The sequence below is a fragment of the Tursiops truncatus genome, chromosome 4 (assembly GCF_011762595.2).
Source record: "Tursiops truncatus isolate mTurTru1 chromosome 4, mTurTru1.mat.Y, whole genome shotgun sequence".
NCBI lineage: Eukaryota > Metazoa > Chordata > Mammalia > Artiodactyla > Delphinidae > Tursiops > Tursiops truncatus.
In genome coordinates this window covers 74268541-74290987 of record NC_047037.1, presented here as the reverse complement: position 1 = coordinate 74290987, position 22447 = coordinate 74268541, and the positions used below count along the sequence as shown (strand labels likewise).

The following is a 22447-nucleotide window of genomic DNA, read 5'->3' as shown; positions in this document are numbered from 1 at the left end:
CCTGGCCATCTGCATGGCTGGGCCTGTGGACGGAGGGCTGCTGTGGCGGAAGGGAAGGCTGAGGAGGCAGGTGCTCGAGGATGTTGTGAAGCGGTTAGGATTTTCTTATGCGCAAAGGGGATCCACTTAGGTTTTAAGGTCAGAGGTGATGTCTGTGCTCTTCCTCCACGGTCTGGCTGTACTGAAGAACGTACAACGCTAGGAAGGCCCCTGCACTTACTATGTTACCTGACATCTGACTTGCTGCACAGTGACCCAAAATTCTGACTCTTACTCTAGCAACGATCATTTCATTCTTCATTTTCTCTTTCTGGTATAGGAAGGGTGAAACTGTAAAGATTGGGGTCTTTCGTGTTCTTCCTTTGCCAGTGAGTGTGAGATCAACACTAGGCCTGGGAAATTCGGTGGCATTCGTGGCACATATGACAGTGGCTTTACACCTAGGGAATGAATCATGAATTTCTTGCTCTAATCTTCAGTTTCCCTGATGTGTAAGGGGCCTTTCTTTTCTCAAACCTCACGTGCCGAGATAAAAAAAAAATCCACTTGCAGCAGCCGACAGTAGCTGTGTTGAAGTGTGGGAACCTCACACGGAGACACAGAACTGTTCCCGGAAGCCCAGCGGGTGAGGGACTTCTGCTTCCTGTGCTTGGCCAGAAAAGAAGTCGGCCCCCAGGCTGGGTTCCCGGCGTCCTCTGCCCAGAGGCCGGGGCAGGAGGCTGGGCGCCCCGCCCTGCGGTGAGGAGACTGCCGCCCTGGTCATGGATGTGGCATTAATCTCTGTTCAGCCTTCACTGTTAAGGCAGGTAGGGGTCTGTGCCATGCCCCACCCTGATGGAGCGTCTCTGAGGCCCAGAGAGTCCAGCCATCTCTAAGGGAACATGATTGTAGATAAGGAGGGCAACTATTAACTTTGTGAAGTCTCCTCTCAGCCCAACAGAACACAGCCCAGCCTACACCTGCCTTTATGGTTGAGGAGGCAGAGACTGAGCACTGGAGAGCTTTTGTCCTCCATTGTCTCCTTTGTCTCAAATTTTCCTTCGGGCAAGCAGGAGAGGCAACAGAAAGACTGGAGGGTGTGCTCTATCAGGGGAATGGGCACGCAGCTCAGAGAGCTCTCATCAGCTACTGATTTAATTCCGTTTTAAAAAGGGGTCCTAAAATATGTTAAGATTTAATGCTGTTTTCAGAAGCAGACACCACCCTCGTTGTCCTTTTCATCGACAGCTCAGTGTTACCTTCTCAAAGTGCCTAGAGGTTGCCAGGCGGTGATCATTTTAAACAGGGACTTCACCTGGACTCCAATATAAATGAGGGTTGTTGTGAGGGTGAGTGTGGAGGGTGAGTGCCTCTGGGGAAGTGCAAAATCAGAAGTCTCCTTCACGAAGGAAACCTTGCACCCTCGTGATACGAGGGATGGTCCTAGAGCCAAAAGCACCCAGTCTGGATCCGTGTTAGACACAGCTGGCAGGAGGCAGGGAGCATCTCGAAGAATCCCTTGGAGGTCTCAGGGCCTAATGAAGGCTTTCTCGGAGAGATAGGAAGCAGGTGGAGGAGAGTGGTGGAAACGCAGTTCAGGAAGGTCTTAGCAGTGGGATGGAGCTACGAGAATGTGGAGTACATCCTTGCCCACATATGCTGCGGAGATGTGTCCGTGGGACTGGGGCAGGTGTCTGGGGATTGCATTCTGTCCTGGCTGTAAAGCCAGAGGCAAGGGTACTTAATATATATGCGTTGAATGAATGAATGAATGAGTAACTTGAGGTCAGCCTTAAAGGAGAAGAATCTCTACCTTTAAGTCTACCTTAGACTACCTAAGCAGTCTCTTCCCTTCAGAAACCAAGTTGGGTTGGAGGTGACCAAGACTTTGCAGAAGTCAAAACACTGAGAAAGGAGTACCTCTTTGTACTTGAGGGGAGAGGTGACTGTTTCTCAGTTGGAATCCAATGCATTGCCTATCGCTGAAGACCCAGGAAAGTGGGGAGGGGCGTGTATGGATGTTCAGGGGGGCCTCCCCTGTTGTGATGCTGAGTATGGACGTGCTCTCCTACTCGTATACCAAAGTATCCAGCTCCAGCAGGGAACTCCCCTGAGGTTGACGCTACTAACCGTCGCTGTAATTAAGACCTCATCGTCCCCCCTACGTGCTAAAATCTGGGGCCTCGGTGCCCTCCCACGGGTGCAATTGCCAAGTTTTCTGTAGCTTTTTGCCCAAGTGCCACCCTCATTTCCAGCCTTTCCTCAGGATATAAAGAAATCGGCTCTCCACCTAAATGCTGCCACTGGGAACTCTTAGCTAGGGTGGTGTGAGCTCCTGGGGGCCATCAGCTCCCTCACCAAGTCGTCCCCTTGCTTCCTTTGTTATTCTGTCCAGGATGTATTTCAAGTCAAGCTCGCCCTTTTTAGCTACTAAACTCCTAATCCCAGGGAAAGGGGCCCAGGGAAGAAGGGATCATGAAATTTTAAAAGATATCTACGTTGTGTTTTCCTCTGCGTTCTCTGAAACTGGATGGCTGCTCACACTCCATATCTGGGGTCGTCGATTTATATTTAAAGGAAAATAAAGTTCCCATCTCACGCCAGTTCTTGGAGAGTCAGTGATCTTGACTTTGCATTCTGCCATAGCTGTTAAATCTTATTCTAGCCCAGATATTCTAACCGGACCTGCAGTTTCGTACTCTTCCTTCATATTTGGCCCCAGCTCCTGCGGCTATCAGAAGGAAGTCAAAATTATCCAATTCTGCTGAACCCTCACTGCTCAGAGCCACTCAGCAGGACAGCAGGACAAGAGGGAGTGTTGGAAGGGAGTGTTCCAGGTTCTGGAGTTCTGCTGTACAGCATTGTGCCCGTAGCTAGCAGTACCGCACCGTGCACTGAAAAATGCGTTGAGGACAGGTTTCATGTTAGGTGTTCTCACCACAATAAAAAGAAATGTCATGAATAGTGGGTTGTGGGGGGCTGTGCCTGGAAGCGAGTGTGAGTGAGGCTTCAGGTGCTGCTAATGGTCTTTTCTGGGGTTGGGGTGCTGATCACACAGGTGTGTTCAGTTTGAGAAAATTCATTGAGCTGATAGGTGCACGTCTCTGTATGTATATTATGAAAAGTTTTAAAATAAAATGAATAATTTCTCTAAGAGAAGAGGGACTGTTGCATCTACACTCAATGACTCAACCGATCACACCCACTAATAATGACAATAGTAATAATAACAAGAACAATAGCCGTTAACTGGATACCAGGTGCTTCACATGCATTATTTTTAATCAAAACGGCACCTCTGTTAATTTTAGTACCTCAGTATTTCTGATGAGGAACTTAGACCTTGTACCTTCAGCATTGCCAAGGTAGCACAGCTCGTCAGCGGTAGAACCTGGATTCAGACTCAGGCTGCTAAGTTCAAAAGCCAGCCTGTAAAGCACTGTGCTGTCCTCCGGTGAACTCCTAGCCTTGCCAGTTCCCTCACACACCTGTATCCCATTGCCACCATTACCAACTGAAATACAGGTTCTGGCTTACAAATACTAATGTATTTTAGTAGGAAACAAACCAAGAAGCTAGAAATGATGAAGAAGCATGCTGTGACGTGGCACACACTCACAGTCATTTTGGCTGGTACCAAACACAGAGCTCTGGAATGCTCCATTGTTGAGACAATGCCGTAGAGTAGGAGAACTAAGAAGGCACTCGAAAAACGACTATTCGGTAACTAAGCCAAACGGCCAAGATACTCTAAGTTTTCTTATATACACACACCATCCAAAGGGAGGGCTGTGTCCTTCTGACTGCTTCAGTATCAAACACACTGGACAGACGATTTTAGTCCCGGGAAGGGGAAAGCCCATTGTGCAGACCACTGCCAGAGAACGTGAGAGACATGAGATGTACGGAATCGAGAGCTGTGCTTGCCCTTCAACGGTGGGGAAGACAAGGTCTGCAGAGGATAAGGGAAGCTTTCAGTTGGAGTGTCACCCACCCATCAACAGCAGTCCAGAGGCAGAAATGACCCGGACCTATCGGGGCACCAGCAAGAGACCAAGCAGAGGAAATCTCTGGACAAGTAGTGGAAGTTGGGTTGAACAAGTGAATGGGAGGATTATGAGGGGCTGCGAAGCCAGGATGAAGCTGGTAGAATTTGAAGGGGCAGACACGGCGAAGTTAACGTGAATTTGATATAATAGAGTATTAAGACGAAGCTGGAGCATAGAGGAAGAGACACCCGCAGAAATGAAGAGGTGGGTGGTGAGGGCCTGGATTTGCGAGGAGCTGTCCAAAAGACGAGAAAGAGGTTTTTCATAACCTGGCAGGAACAGGTGACAAATCAGATATAAGGATGAAGAAAAGAGTCGCAAATGACTACAGTTTTGTTCAAGAATGTTTTGGAGGCTTCCCTGGTGGCATAGTGGCTGAGAGTCCGCCTGCCGATACAGGGGACACGGGTTCGTGCCCCGGTCCGGAGCCTGTGCTCCGCAACAGGAGAGGCCACAACAGTGAGAGGCCCGCGTACCGCAAAAAAAAAAAAAAAAAGAATGTTTTGGAATTTGGATGGGCAGGTAGTTAATCTTGGTTAAATGGTAGAGGAGGGAGCAGAGAGGGAGGAGGGGAAGGGGAGGACGGGGAGGACGCATGGACCATGTGATATAAAGGCATGCTGGCCTCAGAACCAAGAAGATTAGGCCCTGACACTGATTTTGTGATCACATCATGTTCACTTGTCCTGGTCTCTGCTTTGTTAAATCTAAAATTAGGAATTTCATCCAAGAAACATTTATTGAGCACCTACTGTGTGCCAGGCACTCTGCAACTGTCCATCTTGTATTTCCCACATGGGGTAGGGGCCAGCCTCCAGGTGCAGCTATTCCCTAGTTTTTGCTTCCCTCTAGTGGCCACTACATGCCATTGGCACTGTGCTTTTGCTCTTCTGTTCCTGGAGAGCTGATCTGAATGGAAAGTTACGGGGTTAAGATGGAGCTGGATCACAGATCATGCATAGGTAGTAGGGAACAGGTAGTAAGCAGCGTCCCGAGGGAGCATCCTGGTAGTTGGTAACAGGTGGGGAGACAGTGGTGAGGAAGATACAGCGTCCTGAACCAGACTCAAGGCATGGGGTGGCAGTCAGTCCCAGAGGAAAACCAGCCAACGGCAGCAGATGGAAGCAGAAAATCCCATTAGGACTCACCCAAGAGTGGGTGAACCTGGAAAAGTGAGGAGTGTGGGGTCACAGATCAAGGCCTGTCTTCACACTGAATGGGGGGAGGATAGGACCAGGAATGAGGGGAAATCCTAATGGTGATTCACTGACAGCAAAAACTTGACAACTTTTAGGGAAGCCGCTATGAGACTCTGGGAAGCCTTTCTGTTGCTGCTGCTCTCTCCTTGCTGGGCACTTCTGGATCATTCATCTGCAGAGCTGGCAACTCCTCCATCTGCCACCACCAGGGCGGTGCCGGCACAGCTGGAGATGGCCCGGTGGTGATGGAGCTGAGCAGGCCAGCATAGGAAGGAGGCAGGTGCTCTGGGATCCCCCGGCTGGTGGGGCAGCGGGAGTGAAGTTGTTGCCCACTGTCCCAGCCCAGGGAGGGGCCGAAGCTAATAACAGAAACAGCTCAGAGCAGACACAACTACGGCAGTATCCACGGGGCAGTAATGGGAGGAGCACATCACTTCTGAGGGACCCCATTCGTCATCCCTGGGCCAGCACCTCACAGTTCCCCTGTCATGACACTCAGGTGCTCACGTGATGTGTGTTCCACAACAGACAGTAAGCTTGGTGAGGGCAGGTCATCACAACTGTCTGCCTCGCTGCTCTGTGCGCCGTGCCCAGCGCAGTGGCTGGCTGGAGGGTAAGCGAATGAGCCTGGCTGAGATCACTGCACTCATAAGACTTGGAGTCCTGCCTTTGCGACTTGCGATCCTTGACCCTGAGCCTGTCATTTCCCTTCGCTGAGCCTCAGTTTCCTCTTATGTAAAATGAGGGATCCATGAGGATCAGATAATGTCTGTGAAAGAGTTTTGTACGCTGTAAAGGGCCATGCATCTTTTTCAGCTTGAAAATGAGAAATTAACAGGATGTCCCCTGGCATCTCTTTTGGCCTAGGAGACAGTCACTATGGGTGTTTGCTTTCTGAGTCAAAGCATGGAGAATGTGCTTCTTTTGAATGTGAATTTGTAACTCACCCCCAAGCCCACCAGCGGCTGGCCGGCTCTCTCTTCCGTGCTCAGCAAGGGCTGAGACAAGCCCCTCTCTCATGAGGTCAACAGGTCACCCCTGAACCCCACCCATGCCCTCTTCCCAATTCTGTCCTGCCTGTGCTCAGATTAGCCAATGATAATCAGGCTGACTGGTGTTCCCTGGTCAACTAGGGGGAAGTGTGGCCTCTTTCCAGGGACCGTTTTGCCAGATTTCTATGTGTGAATGGACACCTCCACCCTATCACCACAGCGTGAACGTGTTATCCAGCCTGATTTGGCAAATAGTTTTAAGAAATCCCTTCCTGGCTTGACGTCAGTCTGTTGTTTCTCTAGGAGGTCTGGTGTGGGAAGAGGAGGGAAGTCCACATTCATGCCCCCATAAAGGAAAATTGTAGCCCAAATCATGTCCTCAACCTTTTAACCTGGGCTTGGGAATATGTGCTTGCTTTTCATTTTTTTCCCAGTCTACCAGTTTCCTTCAATATGGGTCATTAAGGATGCTTTGGAAATGGATTTCTATTCCCTAGATACAAGGTATCAGTGTGGAAACCATGTCTCGAGTACGTGACAAGTTATGATTACTGTATAAACAATAGGTCATTTGTTGGGCATGTAATGTGTGTCAGTGTTACCTGTGTTAATGCCTGTAATCCTTGCAATAACTCTATGTGGTAGGAATTAATAATACCCCTATTTTATAGCTAAGAAAAATGAGCCAAAGCCAGGCTAATTAACTTGCTCAAGGTTACACAAATAGTAACGATGGAGACAGTTTCAAACCTAGCAGTCTGACTTTAGGCCTAATAACTCTCAAAATGGGAAATGGTGACTCACATCTGAATAACTGAGGTTTGATAGCATTTTGCATTTTTGTGAAATCCTCTCTGGTCTTTGGCTGGATTTCCCCTGAGGTTCAACTTTTCGGGGCTGCACAACCTACACAGTGGACAACTTGCAGGAAAGCCTGGGGGCAGCCCACAACTTCTCATCTACCTGGAGAGTTGCTCTTTGCAATCTCGTTTCTCCCAGCCGCCTCTCCTCCCTCTGCTGCAAATAATCTTGGGGTTTCCAAAGCCATTCCTCTAGGCTCTTTCCCAGGCTATGGTGCGTGTTTGCAAGAGAGTGCCTTCCTGCCAAGGCCGGTCAGATCAGCAGTATGGAAAGCCTTGGGCCAGCACAGAGGAGCTGGGAGATGCCTCCCTCTTGGCAGGACAGTTATCTCCAGACTAAGGGTCACTGTTGCAGAGGCCCAAGTTCTTTGCATAGCTGTTAACCCACCCCACCCCGGCCCCATCTCTACTGACAGCTTGTGCCTAGCCTACATGGTTCTGAAGCCTGGGTGGGGAGGACAGAGATAATGAGCAGACCTATGGAATTCTGTATCCATTTGCATTTCCCTCCTCTTTGCTGGAGAGCTCTAACCAGCATTTGATAAATTCATGGTGAATGAACAAATGAATAAACGTTAAGCCAGATCTGAAGCCCCGTAACTTCCCACCTTGGTGGGGGAAGTTACTGTGCCCAGGAGCAAGTCTAGTTCCTCCTCTGGGTGGATCTGGTCATCTGTTAGGAGCCTACGGCTAGTATCTTTGAGCTCTGTCCTTGTTCCTATCTTTTTCTCCATTTTTATCTCTCACTTGGGTGAACACAGTGCAGCATAAATTTCAGGTTTACAGATGACACAAAATTGGAAGAATCACCACTGTGACCGATGAGAGTCAAGGACACTATGCTTTAGCTAGAAAATCTCATTTAATGAAGATAAAAAGAAAATTCTCTGAGTTAAAAGCCTCAGAGCCCCCAAGTAAAGAAAAGGAAGGAGCAAGCCTGAGAAGACCCTGTGAATCGGATTGGGCTTTGCAGTAGATACTGCTTAGTAGTTGCCAACAGCTTGACTTAACTAAGAGACTCTCAGACCACATAGATAGAAGCATAGCAGCTACTCCTGGGAAGTGAGCACACGCCTTAGTCTGTGCTGAAGACTCCGCCTAAGGGGTTGGGTTCAGTTCTAGGGGCCCCCTATTAGGAGGGACAGTGACATACTGAAGTTTATCCAGAAGAATATGAAGAAAATATTGGAATATTGGAAATATTCTAGAGCCATTGGAAGGAATGTTTGGGAAAAAGAAGACTTAAGAAATCCTTGATCTAGTCTTACCTATGTGAAGCTCTGTTGAAGAAAGATTTCTTCTATACTACCCTAGAAGGCAGACTGAGAATCGTGGATGGAAATTACAAATACAAGGGAAATGTTCTTAAAACCACAGCTCTCCACCAGCAGGGAACAGTGTCATAAAGCAGACAGCAGGATATCTTTAAAAGTGTCCTGCCTTGAGTAGGAGGCCAGCAAGAAGCCCACGAAGGCCCTGGGCTCCTGTGATCTGTAATCCTAGTGGCCTCTCCCAGCTCTGTGTCCTCTGCAGCGTGGATTTGAAAGCCATCCTCCCACAATGACATCGCTTCCATATATCAGTGCGTTAGGTAGGAACATGGACTTAGAGCCTTGTGTATCCTCCTAGAGTGATGCAATCATTAATCTAGCAAAGTTTAGGGAAAAGTGTACTGAGCCTAAATTTGAAAACCTGAGTCTGGTCTTGGCCCCGCGACCAACTAGTTTGAGATCCTCAGTTTTTCCATGTATGAGTTAAAAGGGTTGAATAATCTCTGATTTAACTCATTTACTTACTAATGCACTCATTCAAGCAACAAACGTTTACTGAATATCCACTGTCTTCCAGACACTATCTTCCTTACATAAGTCCCTTTCTCTTTGGGGGATTTATTTTTCTCAACTGTAAAATGGGAGGATTGGATCAGATGAACCCCCAGATTCCCTTCACCTCTGATAGGCCATGAATCCACATAACAGTTCCATCATCATCTCAGCCCACATTTCGTTGTTTTGGCTAAAAGGTTATCATGTAAGTCTTGGATGAATGCTTTGCTAAAGTCAAAAACCATTTTGTGATTCAGGCATTTCTCAATGTGTCTACCTATTAATTCATTTTTTTTTAAAGGGAACGAAGGAATTCATTTTATTTTGTGTATAGCAAAGGTGTATCACTTTAAGAGAAACAAAGAAAATAAAGAGAATGAAAGGAAAATTGGGAAAACAACAAACGGGAATCAGAATACTCACTGAATGCTTGTTGAGGCAAACTTTTGAGTCTTTAAAGTCTGAAAATGCTTTCAGTGTACCCTTGTCTTGCTGATGGTTTGGGCATAGAATTCTAGGTCGGAAATAATTCTCACTCAGAATTTTGAGGAAATTGCTCCGTTTTCTTTTATGTTTAATGTTGCTGCAGTCTGCTGTCATTATGATTCTTGATTTGTTGGGTTTTACCTGACTTTTTCTTCTTCCTCCCTGAAAGCTTTTAGAATGCCCTTTTTCCTGCCATTACGTTCCAGTGCTGTGCTTTAGAGCGGGTCTTTTTTAAATTGATTACAGCAAGCACTTAGAACATTGGATCCATTTAGCAATTCATGCCCTTCAGTCCTGGGAATTTTTCTTTACCATTTATTCTTTTCCATTCTATCTAAAGCTTGTTAGATTGATTCTCTACTTTTCTTATATTTTCCCTTATTTCCCTCTATTGGTGTTCTTATTCTACTTTCTGGAAAATCTGACTAGATCTCCAACCCGTGTGTGAAATGTTTCCTTTCAACCATATTTTTAGTTTCTAAGAGCTCTTTCTCATCCTGTAAGTTTTCCCCTTTCTGTAGCAGCTTGTTCTTTTTTCATGGATAGAATATCCTCTTATCTCTGTGAGGATATTATAGTGTTGTTGAAGTTTTATTGTCCTACCTGCATTTTGTTCCCTCCGACTTACCGGTCCTCTTTGTTCGCCTAGTTTGGTCTCTGTCAGAGAGACTTTTCTGAAAAGTCTGGTGATCCTTGCTGAATCTTAAGGCAGCAAGAAAGCTGACCAGATGTTCTTTGTAATGGAAGGAGCTTGTTGACTGGAAGGTTTCATGGTTGGTCATCTGGCAGAGCACTCCAGCTTTGGGGGGAGGGATCTCCAACTGTCAGTATTTGAGTTTCTGTACCTCTTTTTGGTTTCTCCTATGAAAGAGCCTCAAATCTGCCTAAAATGTTCATATTTGACCGCCAGTATCCTGGGAGCCAAGAGGGACGCGAATGTGGTCATCTCCTAGTCTTAGTCTGTATGGAGATGCTCAGTGGATTTCAATTTTTCAGGAGAGTGTACATTGGGTAGAAGGGGGACTAGGTCTGCTCCCTTTACAGACTTTCAATCCATCTTCCCTCTTTAGTCCTACCTGTACTCCTACCCTCCATGCTGCCTGGTGTTTCCACTTCCTGAGGCTTCCTGAGGCTCGTCATGCAGGGCTAATTGGAGGGAACGGGCATCTCACCGTCTCCATCATACCAAGTCAGATGCCACTCTGGCCGTTATGTTCTGTTATTTTAAAAAAACGTTGACTTTTCTTACCTACTATTACCTCCCATTTCTTTGTGCTTCTGGATTTATAACTTCTCCCCTTATGTTGTTTTTGTCAGCTTTAGGAATTAGTGGAGATATGGCCAAATAATTAAAGGGCAAGATAATTTTTTTGAAAAGGGTCCCAGAACGTAAACTGTGGGGTTGGAAGACAGTGACAGGAATAGGTGGGTAGCCAATGAGAGAGACCTCTCAGGCGTTGTAACTAGACGTCTCAGCTACGTTTATTCACTCGTGCATTCAAGAGGTATTTATTGATCAGCTCCCGTGTGCCAGGCATCCCTCTAGACTCAGGAGATGCAACTGTAAGCAAGATAGAGAATGCTCCTGGATCTTGCACCCCTTCCTGAATCTTACATTCTGATGTGTGATGTAACAACCAATGAGTTAACGAACAGGACAACGCAGTAATGATAGGCGCTCAAGAAAATTAAATAGGGCTGTGTGTTAAAGAGTAAATGTAGAAACTGCTCCATTCGTAGAAAGCAAGGGGCCCTGAAGTCCAATCTCCTCATCTTAAGAATGAGGAAATTCAGGTGTGGAGAGGGGAAGGGATTTTCCCAGTGTCACACTAGCACCAAGGCCTCCTGAATCCTGCCCCTGCATACTTCCCGCTGTTAATGACTGTGCAGTTCATGAGACTGACACTGACAACAGGCCCCGTCTGTGCCCCTCTGTGGTTCTGCCCTCCATCTCAGCACCATGGGAAACAACTAAACCAAACAGCTCCTCAGCTGCAGCCCCAGCTCCAGTGAACAAAGATAAAGCAACTCATCAGCTGCAGACTCATTTGGACCTGGCGGTTCCATGGGCTATGGACGTGCAAATTGACGATGGCCCAGAGCTCCACAGCAGTATTCCTCAATGCCCAGACATGACTTCACACCTCTGTCTCAAAAATTTAACTCAAGATAAAACCAGAGCACTAAACTCCAGTAAAGGGACTTGGTTTCAGGAGAGGTCATCTGGTTTTCACAGGAGTACAGAGACAAAGGTTTACAGGGACAGATTCTGAAGCGCTACACTGAGGCATCAGCAGCAACTTTCCACTTTCCCCTCATGTGGTGGTCCTGGAGCAAAACTGGGAACTATCCATCCATCCATGATCCCTTTTTTCCCTGAAAAGTATTATACCTCCGTGGAATATTTGTTTTGTTTTGTTTTTCTCCCATTACGCTGTTAACTTGTCTTACAGGTTGTTATTGTTACTTTCATTATAAAGTAACTTCTGGGTAGGAAATATTGGGTAATACTGGAAATTAGAAAGGAGGGGAAAATTACGGAGAGTTCCCCATCCAACAAAGCCAATCTTTTTTTTTTAATTTATTTTTTTAACATCTTCATTGGAGTATAATTGCTTCACAATGGTGCATTAGTTTCTGCTCTATAACAAAGTGAATCAGCTATACATATACATATATCCCCATATCTCCTCTGTCTTGCGTCTCCCTCCCTCCCACCCTCCCTATCCCACCCATCCAGGTGGTCACAAAGCACCGAGCTGATCTCCCTGTGCTATGCGGCTGCTTCCCACTAGCTATCTCTCTTACATTTGGTAGTATATATAAGTCCTTGCCACTCTCTCACTTCATCCCAGCTCACCCTTTCCCCTCCCCATGTCCTCAAGTCCATTCTCTACATCTGGGTCTTTATTCCTGTCTTGCCCCTAGGTTCTTCAGAACCATTTTTTTTTCATTTATATTCCATATATGTGTTAGCATATGGTACTTTTTTTCTCTTTCTGACTTATTTCACTCTGTGTGACAGATTCTAGGTCCATCCACCTCACTACAAATAACTCACTTCCGTTTCTTTTTATGGCCGAGTGATATTCCATTGTATATATGTGCCACATCTTTATCCATTCATCTGTCGATGGACACTTAGGTTGCTTCCATGTCATGGCTCTTGTAAATAGAGCTGCAATGAACATTGTGGTATATGACTCTCTTTGAATTATGGTTTTCTCAGGGTATATGCCCAGTAAGTGGGATTGCTGGGTCGTATGGTAGTTCTATTTTTAGTTTTTTAAGGAACCTCCATACTGTTCTCCATAGTGGCTGTATCAATTTACATTCCCACCAACAGTGCAAGAGGGTTCCCTTTTCTCCACACCCTCTCCAGCATTTATTGTTTGTAGATTTTTTTGAAGATGGCCATTCTGACTGGTGTGAGGTGATACCTCATTGTAGTTTTGATTTGCATTTCTCTAATGATTAGTGATGTTGAGCATTCTTTCATGTGTTTGTTGGCAATCTGTATACCTTCTTTGGAGAAATGTCTGTTTAGGTCTTCTGCCCATTTTTGGATTGGGTTGTTTGGTTTTTTGATATTGAGCTCCATGAGCAGCTTGTAAATTTTGGAGATTAATCCTTTCTCAGTTGATTCGTTTGCAAATATTTTCTCCCATTCTGAGGGTTGTCTTTTCATCTTGTTTATGGTTTCCTTTGCTGTGCAAAAGCTTTTAAGTTTCATTAGGTCTCATTTGTTTATTTTTGTTTTTATTTCCATTTCTCTAGGAGGTAGGTCAAAAAGGATCTTGCTGTGATTTATATCATAGAGTGTTCTGAATATGTTTTCCTCTAAGAGTTTGATAGTGTCTGACCTTACATTTAGGTCTTTAATCCATTTGAGTTTATTTTAGTGTATGGTGTTAGGGAATGTTCTAATTTCATTCTTTTACATGTAGCTGTCCGATTTTCCCAGCACCACTTCTTGAAGAGGCTGTCTTTTCTCCATTGTATATCCTTGCCTCCTTTGTCATAGATTAGTTGACCGTAGGTGCGTAGGTTTATCTCTGGGCTTTCTGTCCTGTTCCATTGATCTATATTTCTGTTTTTGTGCCAGTACCATATTGTCTTGATTACTGTAGCTTTGTAGTATAGTCTGAAGTCAGGGAGTCTGATTCCTCCAGCTCCGTTTTTTTCCCTCAGGACTGCTTTGGCTATTCGGAGTCTTTTGTGTCTCCATACAAATTTTAAGATTTTTTGTTCTAGTTCTGTAAAAAATGCAACTGGTAATTTGATACGGATTACATTGAATCTGTAGATTGCTTTGGGTACTATAGTCATTTTCACAATACTGATTCTTCCAATCCAAGAACATAGTATATCTCTCCATCTGTTGGTATCATTTTTAATTTCTTTCATCAGTGTCTTATAGTTTTCTGCATACAGGTCTTTTGTCTCTTTAGGTAGGTTTATTCCTAGGTATTTTACTCTTTTTGTTGCAATGGTAAATGGGAGTGTTTCCTTAATTTCTGTTTCAGATTTTTCATCATTAGTGTATAGGAATGCAAGAGATTTCTGTGCATTAATTTTGTATCCTGCTACTTTACCAAATTCATTGATTAGTTCTAGTAGTTTTCTGGTGGCATCTTTAGGATTCTCTATGTATAGTATCATGTCATCTGCAAACAGTGACAGCTTTACTTCTTCTTTTCTGACTTGGATTCCTTTTATTTCTTTTTCTTCTCTGATTACTGTGGCTAAAACTTCCAAAACTATGTTGAATAATGGTGGTGAGAGTGAGCAACTTTGTCTTGTTCCTGATCTTAGTGGAAATGGTTTCAGTTTTTCACCATTGAGAACGATGTTGGCTGTGGGTTTGACATATATGGCCTTTATTATGTTGAGGTAAGTTCCCTCTATGCCCACTTTCTGGAGAGTTTTTATCATAAGTTGATGTTGAATTTTGTCAAAAGCTTTTTCTGCATCTCTTGAGATGATCATATGGTTTTTATCCTTCAATTTGTTAATATGGTGTATCACATTGATTGATTTGCATATATTGAAGAATCCTTGCATCCCTGGGATAAATCCCACTTGATCATGGTGTATGATCCTTTTAATGTGCTGTTGAATTCTGTCTGCTAGTATTTTGTTGAGGATTTTTGCATCTATGTTCATCAGTGATATTGGCCTGTAGTTTTCTTTCTTTGTGACATCTTTGTCTGGTTTTGGTATCAGGGTGATGGTGGCCTCGTAGAATGAGTTTGGGAGTGTTCCTCCCTCTGCTATATTTTGGAAGAGTTTGAGAAGGATAGGTGTTAACTCTTCTCTAAATGTTTGATAGAATTCTCCTATGAAGCCATCTGGTCCTGAGCTTTTGTTTGTTGGAAGATTTTTAATCACAGTCTCAATTTCAGTGCTTGTGATTGCTCTGTTTATATTTTCTATTTCTTCCTGGTTCAGTCTCGGAAGGTTGTGCTTTTCTAAGCATTTGTCCATTTCTTCCAGCTTGTTCATTTTATTGGCATATAGTTGCTTGTAGTAATCTCTCATGATCCTTTGTATTTCTTCAGTGTCAGTTGTTACTTCTCCTTTTTCATTTCTAATTCTATTGATTTGTCCTCTCCCTCTTTTTCTTGATGAGCCTGGCTAATGGTTGATCAATTTTGTTCATCTTCTCAAAGCATCAGCTTTTAGTTTTATTGATCTTTGCTATTGTTTTCTTTGTTTCTATTTCATTTATTTCTGCTCTGATCTTTATGATTTCTTTCCTTCTGCTAACTTCGGGGGTTTTTTGTTCTTTTTCTAATTGCTTTAGGTGTAAGGTTAGGTTGTTTATTTGAGATGTTTCTTATTTCTTGAGGTAGGATTGTATTGCTATAAACTTCCCTCTTAGAACTACTTTTGCTGCATCCCATAGGTTTTGGATCGTCTTGTTTTCATTGTCATTTGTTTCTAAGTATTTTTTGATTTCCTCTTTGATTTCTTCTGTGATCTCTTGCTTATTTAGTAGTATATTGTTTAGCCTCCATGTGTTTGTATTTTTTACAGTTTTTTTTTTCCTGTAATTGATATCTAGTCTCATAATGTTGTGGTTGGAAAAGATACTTGATATGATTTCAGTTTTCTTAAATTTACCAAGGCTTGATTTGTGACCCAAGATATGATCTATCCTGGAGAATGTTCCATGAGCACTTGAGAAGAAAGTGTATTCTGTTGTTTTTGGATGGAATGTCCTATAAATATCAATTAAGTCCATCTTGTTTAATGTATCGTTTAAAGCTTGTGTTTCCTTATTTATTTTCATTTTATATGATCTGTCCATTGGTGAAAGTGGGGTGTTAAAGTCCCCTACTATGATTCTGTTACTGTAGATTTCCCCTTTCATGGCTGTTAGCATTTGCCTTATGTATTGAGGTGCTCCTATGTTGGGTGCATTAATATTTACAATTGAAATATCTTCTTCTTGGAATGATCCCTTGATCATTATGTAGTGTCCTTCTTTGTCTCTTGTAATAGTCTTTATTTTAATGTCTATTTTGTCTGATATGAGAATTGCTACTCCAGTTTTCTTTTGATTTCCATTTGCATGGAATATCTTTTTCCATCCCCTCACTTTCAGTCTGTATGTGTCCCTAGGTCTGAAGTGGGTCTCTTGTAGACAGCGTATATATGAGTCTTGTGTTTGTATCCATTCAGCCAGTCTATGTCTTTTGGTTGGAGCATTTAATCCATTTACATTTAAGGTAATTATCAATATGTATGTTCCTATTACCATTTTCTTAATTGTTTTGGGTTTTTTATTGTAGGTCTTTTCCTTCTTTTATGTTTTCTGCCTAGAGAAGTTCCTTTAGCATTTGTTGTAAAGCTGGTTTGGTGGTTCTGAATTCTCTTAGCTTTTGCTTGTCTGTAAATGTTTTAATTTCTCCATCGAATCTGAATGAGATCCTTGCTGGGTAGAGTAATCTTGGTTGTAGGTTTTTCCTTTTCATCACTGTAAATATGTCCTGCCACTCCCTTCTGGTTTGCAGAGTTTCTGCTGGAAGATCAGCTGTTAACCTTATGGGGATTCCCTTGTATGTTATTTGTTGTTTTTCGCTTGCTGCTTTTAGTATTTTTTCTTTTATTTAATTTTTGATAGTTTGATTAATATGTGTCTTGGCATGTTTCTCCTTGGATTTATCCTGTATGGGACTCTATGAGCTTCCTGGAGTTGATTAACTATTTCCTTTCCCATGTTAGGGAAGTTTTCAACTATAATCTCTTCAAATATTTTCTCAGTCCCTTTCTTTTTCTCTTCTTCTTCTGGGACCCCTATAATTTGAATGTTGGTGTGTTTAATGTTGTCCCAGGGGTCTCTGAGACTGTCCTCAATTCTTTTCATTCTTTTTTCTTTATTCTGCTCTGCAGTAGTTATTTCCACTATTTTATCTTCCAGGTCACTTATCCATTCTTCTGCCTCAGTTATTGGGCTATTGATTCCTTCTAGAGAATTTTTAATTTCATTTATTGGTTGTTCATCACTGTTTGTTTGCTCTTTAGTTCTTCTAGGTCCTTGTTAAATGTTTCTTGTATTTTCTCCATTCTATTTCCAAGATTTTGGATCATTTTTACTATCATTGCTCTGAATTCTTTCTCAGGTAGACTGCCTATTTCCTCTTCATTTGTTTGGTCTGGTGGCTTTTTACCTTGCTCCTTCATCTGCTGTGTGTTTGTCTTCTCATTTTGCGTAAGTTACTGTGTTTGGGGTCTCCTTTTTGCAGGCTGCGGGTTCGTAGTTCCCATTGTTTTTGGTGTCTACCCCCAGTGGCTAAGGTTGGTTCAGTGGGTTGTGTAGGCTTCCTGGTGGAGGGGACTAGTGCCTGTGTTCTGGTGGATGAGGCTGGATCTTGTCTTTCTGGTGGGCAGGACCACGTTTGGTGGTGTGTTTTGGGGTGTCTATGACTTTTTTATGATTTTAGGCAGCCTCTCTGCTAATGGGTGGGGTTGCTTTCCTGTCTTGCTAGTTGTTTGGCAGAAGGTGTCCAGCACTGTAGCTTGCTGGTTGTTGAGTGGAGCTGGGTATTAGCGTTGAGATGGAGATCTCTGGGAGAACTTCCGCTGTTTGATATTATGTGGATCCGGGAGGTCTCTGGTGGACCAGTGTCCTGAACGTGGCTCTCCCACCTCAGAGGCACAGGCTTAACACCCAGCCGGAGCACCAGGACCCTGTCAGCCACATGGCTCAGAAGAAAAGGGAGAAAAGAAAGAAAGAGAGAAAGAGAAAAGAGAGAAAGAGAGAGAGAGAGAGAGAGAGAGGGAGGGAGAAAGGGAGGAAGGGAGGAAGGAAGGAAGGAAGGAAAGAAGGAAAGAAAGAAAGAAAGGAAGGAAGGAAAGAAGGAAGGAAGAAAGAAAGAAAGGAAAGAAAGAAAGAAAAAGGAAGGAAGGAAGGAAATAAAGTTATTAAAATAAAAACTAATTATTAAAAATAAAAAAATTAATAAAAAAAAGAAAGAAAGAAGAGAGCAACCAAACCAAAAACACAAAAAAGAAAACAAAACAAAAATACAGACAGAACCCTAGGACAAATGGTAAAAAAAGCTATACAGACAAAATCTCACAGAGAAGCATACACATACACACTCACAAAAAGAGAAAAAGGAAAAATATATACATATCATTGCTCCCAGAGTCCACCTCCTCAATTTGGGATGGTTCGTTGTCTATTCAGGTATTCCACAGATGCAGGGTACATCAAGTTGACTGTGGAGATTTAATCCGCTGCTCCTGAGGCTGCTGGGAGAGATTTCCCTTTCTCTTCTTTGTTCGCACAGCTCCCGGGGTTCAGCTTTGGATTTGGCCCAGCCTCTGCGTGTAGGTCGGCTGCGTGCGTCTGTTCTTCACTCAGACAGGACGGGGTTAAAGGAGCAGCTGATTCGGGGGCTCTGGCTCACTCAGGGCGCGGGGAGCCTGCGGCGGCAGAGCCCAGCGTGACATTGCACCAGCCTGAGGCGTGCCGTGCGTTCTCCCGTGGAAGTTGTCCCTGGGTCACGGGACCCTGGCAGCGGCGGGCTGCACAGGCTACTGGCAGGGCAGGTGTGGATAGTGACCTGTGCTTGCACACAGGCTTCTTGGTGGCGGCAGCAGCAGCCTTAGTGTCTCCTGCCCGTCTCTGGGGTCCACACTGATAGCCGTGGCTCGCGCCTGTCTCTGGAGCTCGTTTAGGCAGTGCTCTGAATCCCCTCTCCTCGCGCACCCCGAAACAATGGTCTCTTCGGCAGGTCCAGACTTTTCCCCGGACTCCCTCCCAGCTAGCTGTGGTGCACTAGCCCCCTTCAGACTGTGTTCACACGGCCAACCCCAGTCCTTTCCCTGGGATCTGACCCCCGAAGCCCGAGCCTCAACTCCCAGCCCCCACCCGCCCTGGCAGGTGAGCAGACAAGCCTCTCGGGCTGGTGAGTGCTGGTCGGCACCGATCCTTTGTGCAGGAATCTCTCCGCTTTGCCCTCCGCACCCCTGTTGCTGCGCTCTCCTCCGTGGCTCCGAAGCTTCCCCCCACCCCACCCCTGTCCCCACCAGTGAAGGGGCTTCCTAGTGTATGGAAACCTTTCCTCCTTCACAGCTCCCTCCCACTGGTGCAGGTCCCTATCCTTTTGTCTCTGTTCTTTCTTTTTTCTTTTGCCCTACCCAGGTACATGGGGAGTTTTTTGCCTTTTGGGAAGTCTGAGGTCTTCTGCCGGCGTTCAGTAGGTGTTCTGTAGGAGTTGTTCCATATGTAGATGTATTTCTGATGTATTTGTGGGGAGGAAGGTGATCTCCACATCTTACTCTTCCGCCATCTTGAAGGTCCCAACCCAAACTTAACATTTTGATGAATTTCCTTCTTGTAGGTTTCCTATGAATAGAATAAGTTGTTGATGTTCTTTACATAGTTGTATAAGCAACTTTACGTCCTGTCCTTTTTTCTTTTTTACTTTGTATGTGATAAGCAGTTTGTAAGCTATTATAAAGCTTTATAAATATCTAACGGCTGCACAATTAAGCATTCACCTAGTGGACGTATCATAATAACGTGACCATTTCCTTCCTGTTAGATTTTTATATTCTAGTTTTAGGGGCTTTTCAATGTTATAGCTGTGAAGTTTTTCTCATTGAAAAATGCTGTTATGAACATCTTCATGCTTAAAGCCATATGAGTACCACAGCCTGCTACCCGTATACTGCTTCTCATCATTTTACTTGGAAGGGAGTCATAAACACACTCTGCTTTGAGGCGTTTTGTGGAAAGGGTATTACTTAATGAAATGAGATTAATCTCTGATGGTGGGATTCCAGGTATTGGCAGCAGGCATAGCGGGTGTTGGGGGAGAGAACGACAGTTTTGAACAGGAGTTGGCAGGCCTTCTCTGTGTCCTTTCAACTGCAGCAAGTAGACACCTTCCAACCTCACATTTTTCTGGGCCAGCCCTGGCCTCCTGCATTGCCATTCACATGTAGACATTAGTTCACAGAACTCTATGCCTGGCACTGCCTAAGCGTCGCAGAAGAATTAGATGTGGGAGTCGGAGCCCAGGCAGCCAGGAGAGGAAGTCTGACTTACCTGATGGGCACTCCTGAGCATGATTCCCTATCTGTCGGAGCATCAGATCCTAGTGCTTGGCGAGGCTGTGTCAGGAGCTGATGATCACAGCTAGCAGTAGAGTCAGGTGGCAGGTACTGTGCCCAGTTAGATCCATAGGAAAGGAGAGCTTCTTCAGACGGAAGGTTCATGGAAAGCAGTGCAGAATGGAAAGGAGGTGGTGAATCCTCATTTTTCATAAAGGGGTCTGGGGTCCCACCATTCCCTTGTTTTTAACAGGAAAAGCACGTGCTGACTTGGGGAATGCTTAAAGGTGTCCGTGTCACCTTCCCTAGACAGCTAGGGTCAGTTCTTCTAGTTGGCCAGGGTTAGGGCAAGACTCCATTAAGATTTTTGAAAGGGGAAAAAAATATTCATTTACATAATAATTTATGACATAATTAATACATATATACATCTGGTACAGTCTATATTCAGGCAAATGTACCGTCAAATTGATTTATCTTTTCCATTTCTTCTCTACTCCTAACTTTCCCTTCAAATTTAAATAATTAATACCTCTGGAATTTATTTTTAAACATTTAGAGAGCTAACTCTGCTCAAGGCACTGTCCTAAGTGCTTTAAAAGTATTATCTCATTTGATACTGTAAAGCATCTCATTTAATCCTCATAGCAACCTATGAACTAGGTACTGTGATCTATCCCCATGCTACAGATGAGCAAACTGAGACCAAGAGGTTAAATAACTTGCCCCTGGTCACACAGCTGGTGAGGGGCTCCAGAGTATGTGCCTTACCACTAGGCTGTGCTGCCTTGGGAGAATCAGGTTACCACAGCACACAGAAGCTGAGGGCCTGAAATGACAAGAGTGGGGAGGGGTACAGTCCTGTGTTTCTGAATGTCACTGGAAACCCCGCAGGGAGTAATCATGTTCTTCCTCTGTAACACGGGGAAGCTCACAGGGGTGATCTAGCTCACACTGTTTATACAAGAAGGAGGTTCAGTTAATCTCCAAATAGTAACCGAGCAAAAATGGACCTACATGAAAGCAATAGTTTCTGGCGAATATGAGCAAGAACCAGGGGTGGTTATGAAGCCTCCTCTGGCGTATAGCATTGTGCACGCTGGAAAGAGGGCCACACGACTGTCACTGAGGAGTGGGACGAACTTGAGGGACAGGTGCTCCTTAAGCTGCCCTCTGGGAAGCCTCGCAGAGGGTGGAGGACGATGTCACCCAGGGACTGGGCAAGAGGGGAACAGGCTCCACCAAGAAAGGCTGGACCCAGAAAGGAGGGAGACTGGGAAAGGAAGCGAAAGAATCAGATGATGACTCAGGGGCAATGGGAGGAGATCCAAGTGGCAATTAGCATCAAAGAGGTTAGCAGGCCTCACCCAAAGACTCATGCCAAGGCCAGACTGAGACTCACTGGGGGCTGGGGGTCACTGTGAAGGGAGAAAGATGGGAGATTACAGAAACTGGGGTACAATCAGAAAAGACTCCAACACACCTGGCCCCGTGCTGAGTCTGTGCTATCAGGTCAAGGCTCCCAACATTTCTCTGGCAGGAATAAGTTTGATCTTAGAATCTGGAATAGGATCAATGTTTGGAAGTTAAGTATCCATCCAAAACCACGATGCGGCCTCGGAGTTTTGAACAGGGCATGATAGCCCTTCCTGGTGCCCGAGTCACCTCTGACCTCTGTGGTGGTGAGAGATGGGGCTAAGCACACCCCTCAAATGGGAATGTTGTTCATTGAGAGAATAACCAACGAGCTTATAGAAAAGACCCAACGTACATCGTGAAAAGACAGAAAATAGGCTACTGAGGGGTCATCTTAGAGAAATCAGGGACTCTGCTAATGGAGAGAAAAGTCAAGTGCTTACGTTTCAGTCGGTAAAAAGGGTCTACACCACAAGGCTTGCTTTTCTCTTGAGAAATCCTTAGAGAGAGGACCTGATCGTAGTAGCTTTGTCTTCTTTGAGGGCGAACGTAACTCAGCTCAGTGGAGAGCAGGGCATCTGAAGTGCCGGGAAAGTCAGCAAGTTGCCTGATGACAGATCTACAGAGTGAAGCCTGCAGGTGAAGAAGGGTGAGGCCGAGATAACACAGGATTTGCGGACAGATGGCTGGCAGCAGGGGGGAGAGCAGGTAGTCAAAGCAGGAAAGAGGGGCCAGGGGTCCTGAGGAAGTTATGACAGTAGTCGAAGTTTAGAGCCATGAAATGGGAGGATGGGGTAAGGGGAGGGGAGGAAAGATGCATCAGAGAGGTAGGAGTGGAGGCTGGTTAGGGGAAAGCAGGAGGAAGCAGCTATTCAAGCAATTGACCCATCTTTAAGTCAGTACGCGGGAGAGATAGCCATTGCGAGACAGAGAGAGAAAGTGTTAAGCTGGAGGGGCTTCTGTGCTGCCTCAGCTGTGAACGGCTCTACAGGGAGGGGTCCAGTGGCCAAAAGACAAGCCCGGCAGGGAGGCAAAGAGGGTAAATGGGCAGTGGTTTTCCAGCTCCAT

At 44.9% G+C, this 22447-nt stretch overlaps 1 protein-coding gene across 11 annotated transcripts in view; it reads left to right on the top strand.

The window, feature by feature from the left end:
* The window catches only part of KALRN (kalirin RhoGEF kinase), a 645891-nt gene that overhangs the window by 484081 nt on the left and 139363 nt on the right, over nt 1-22447 (top strand). The gene's annotated exons all lie outside the window — the stretch shown is intronic.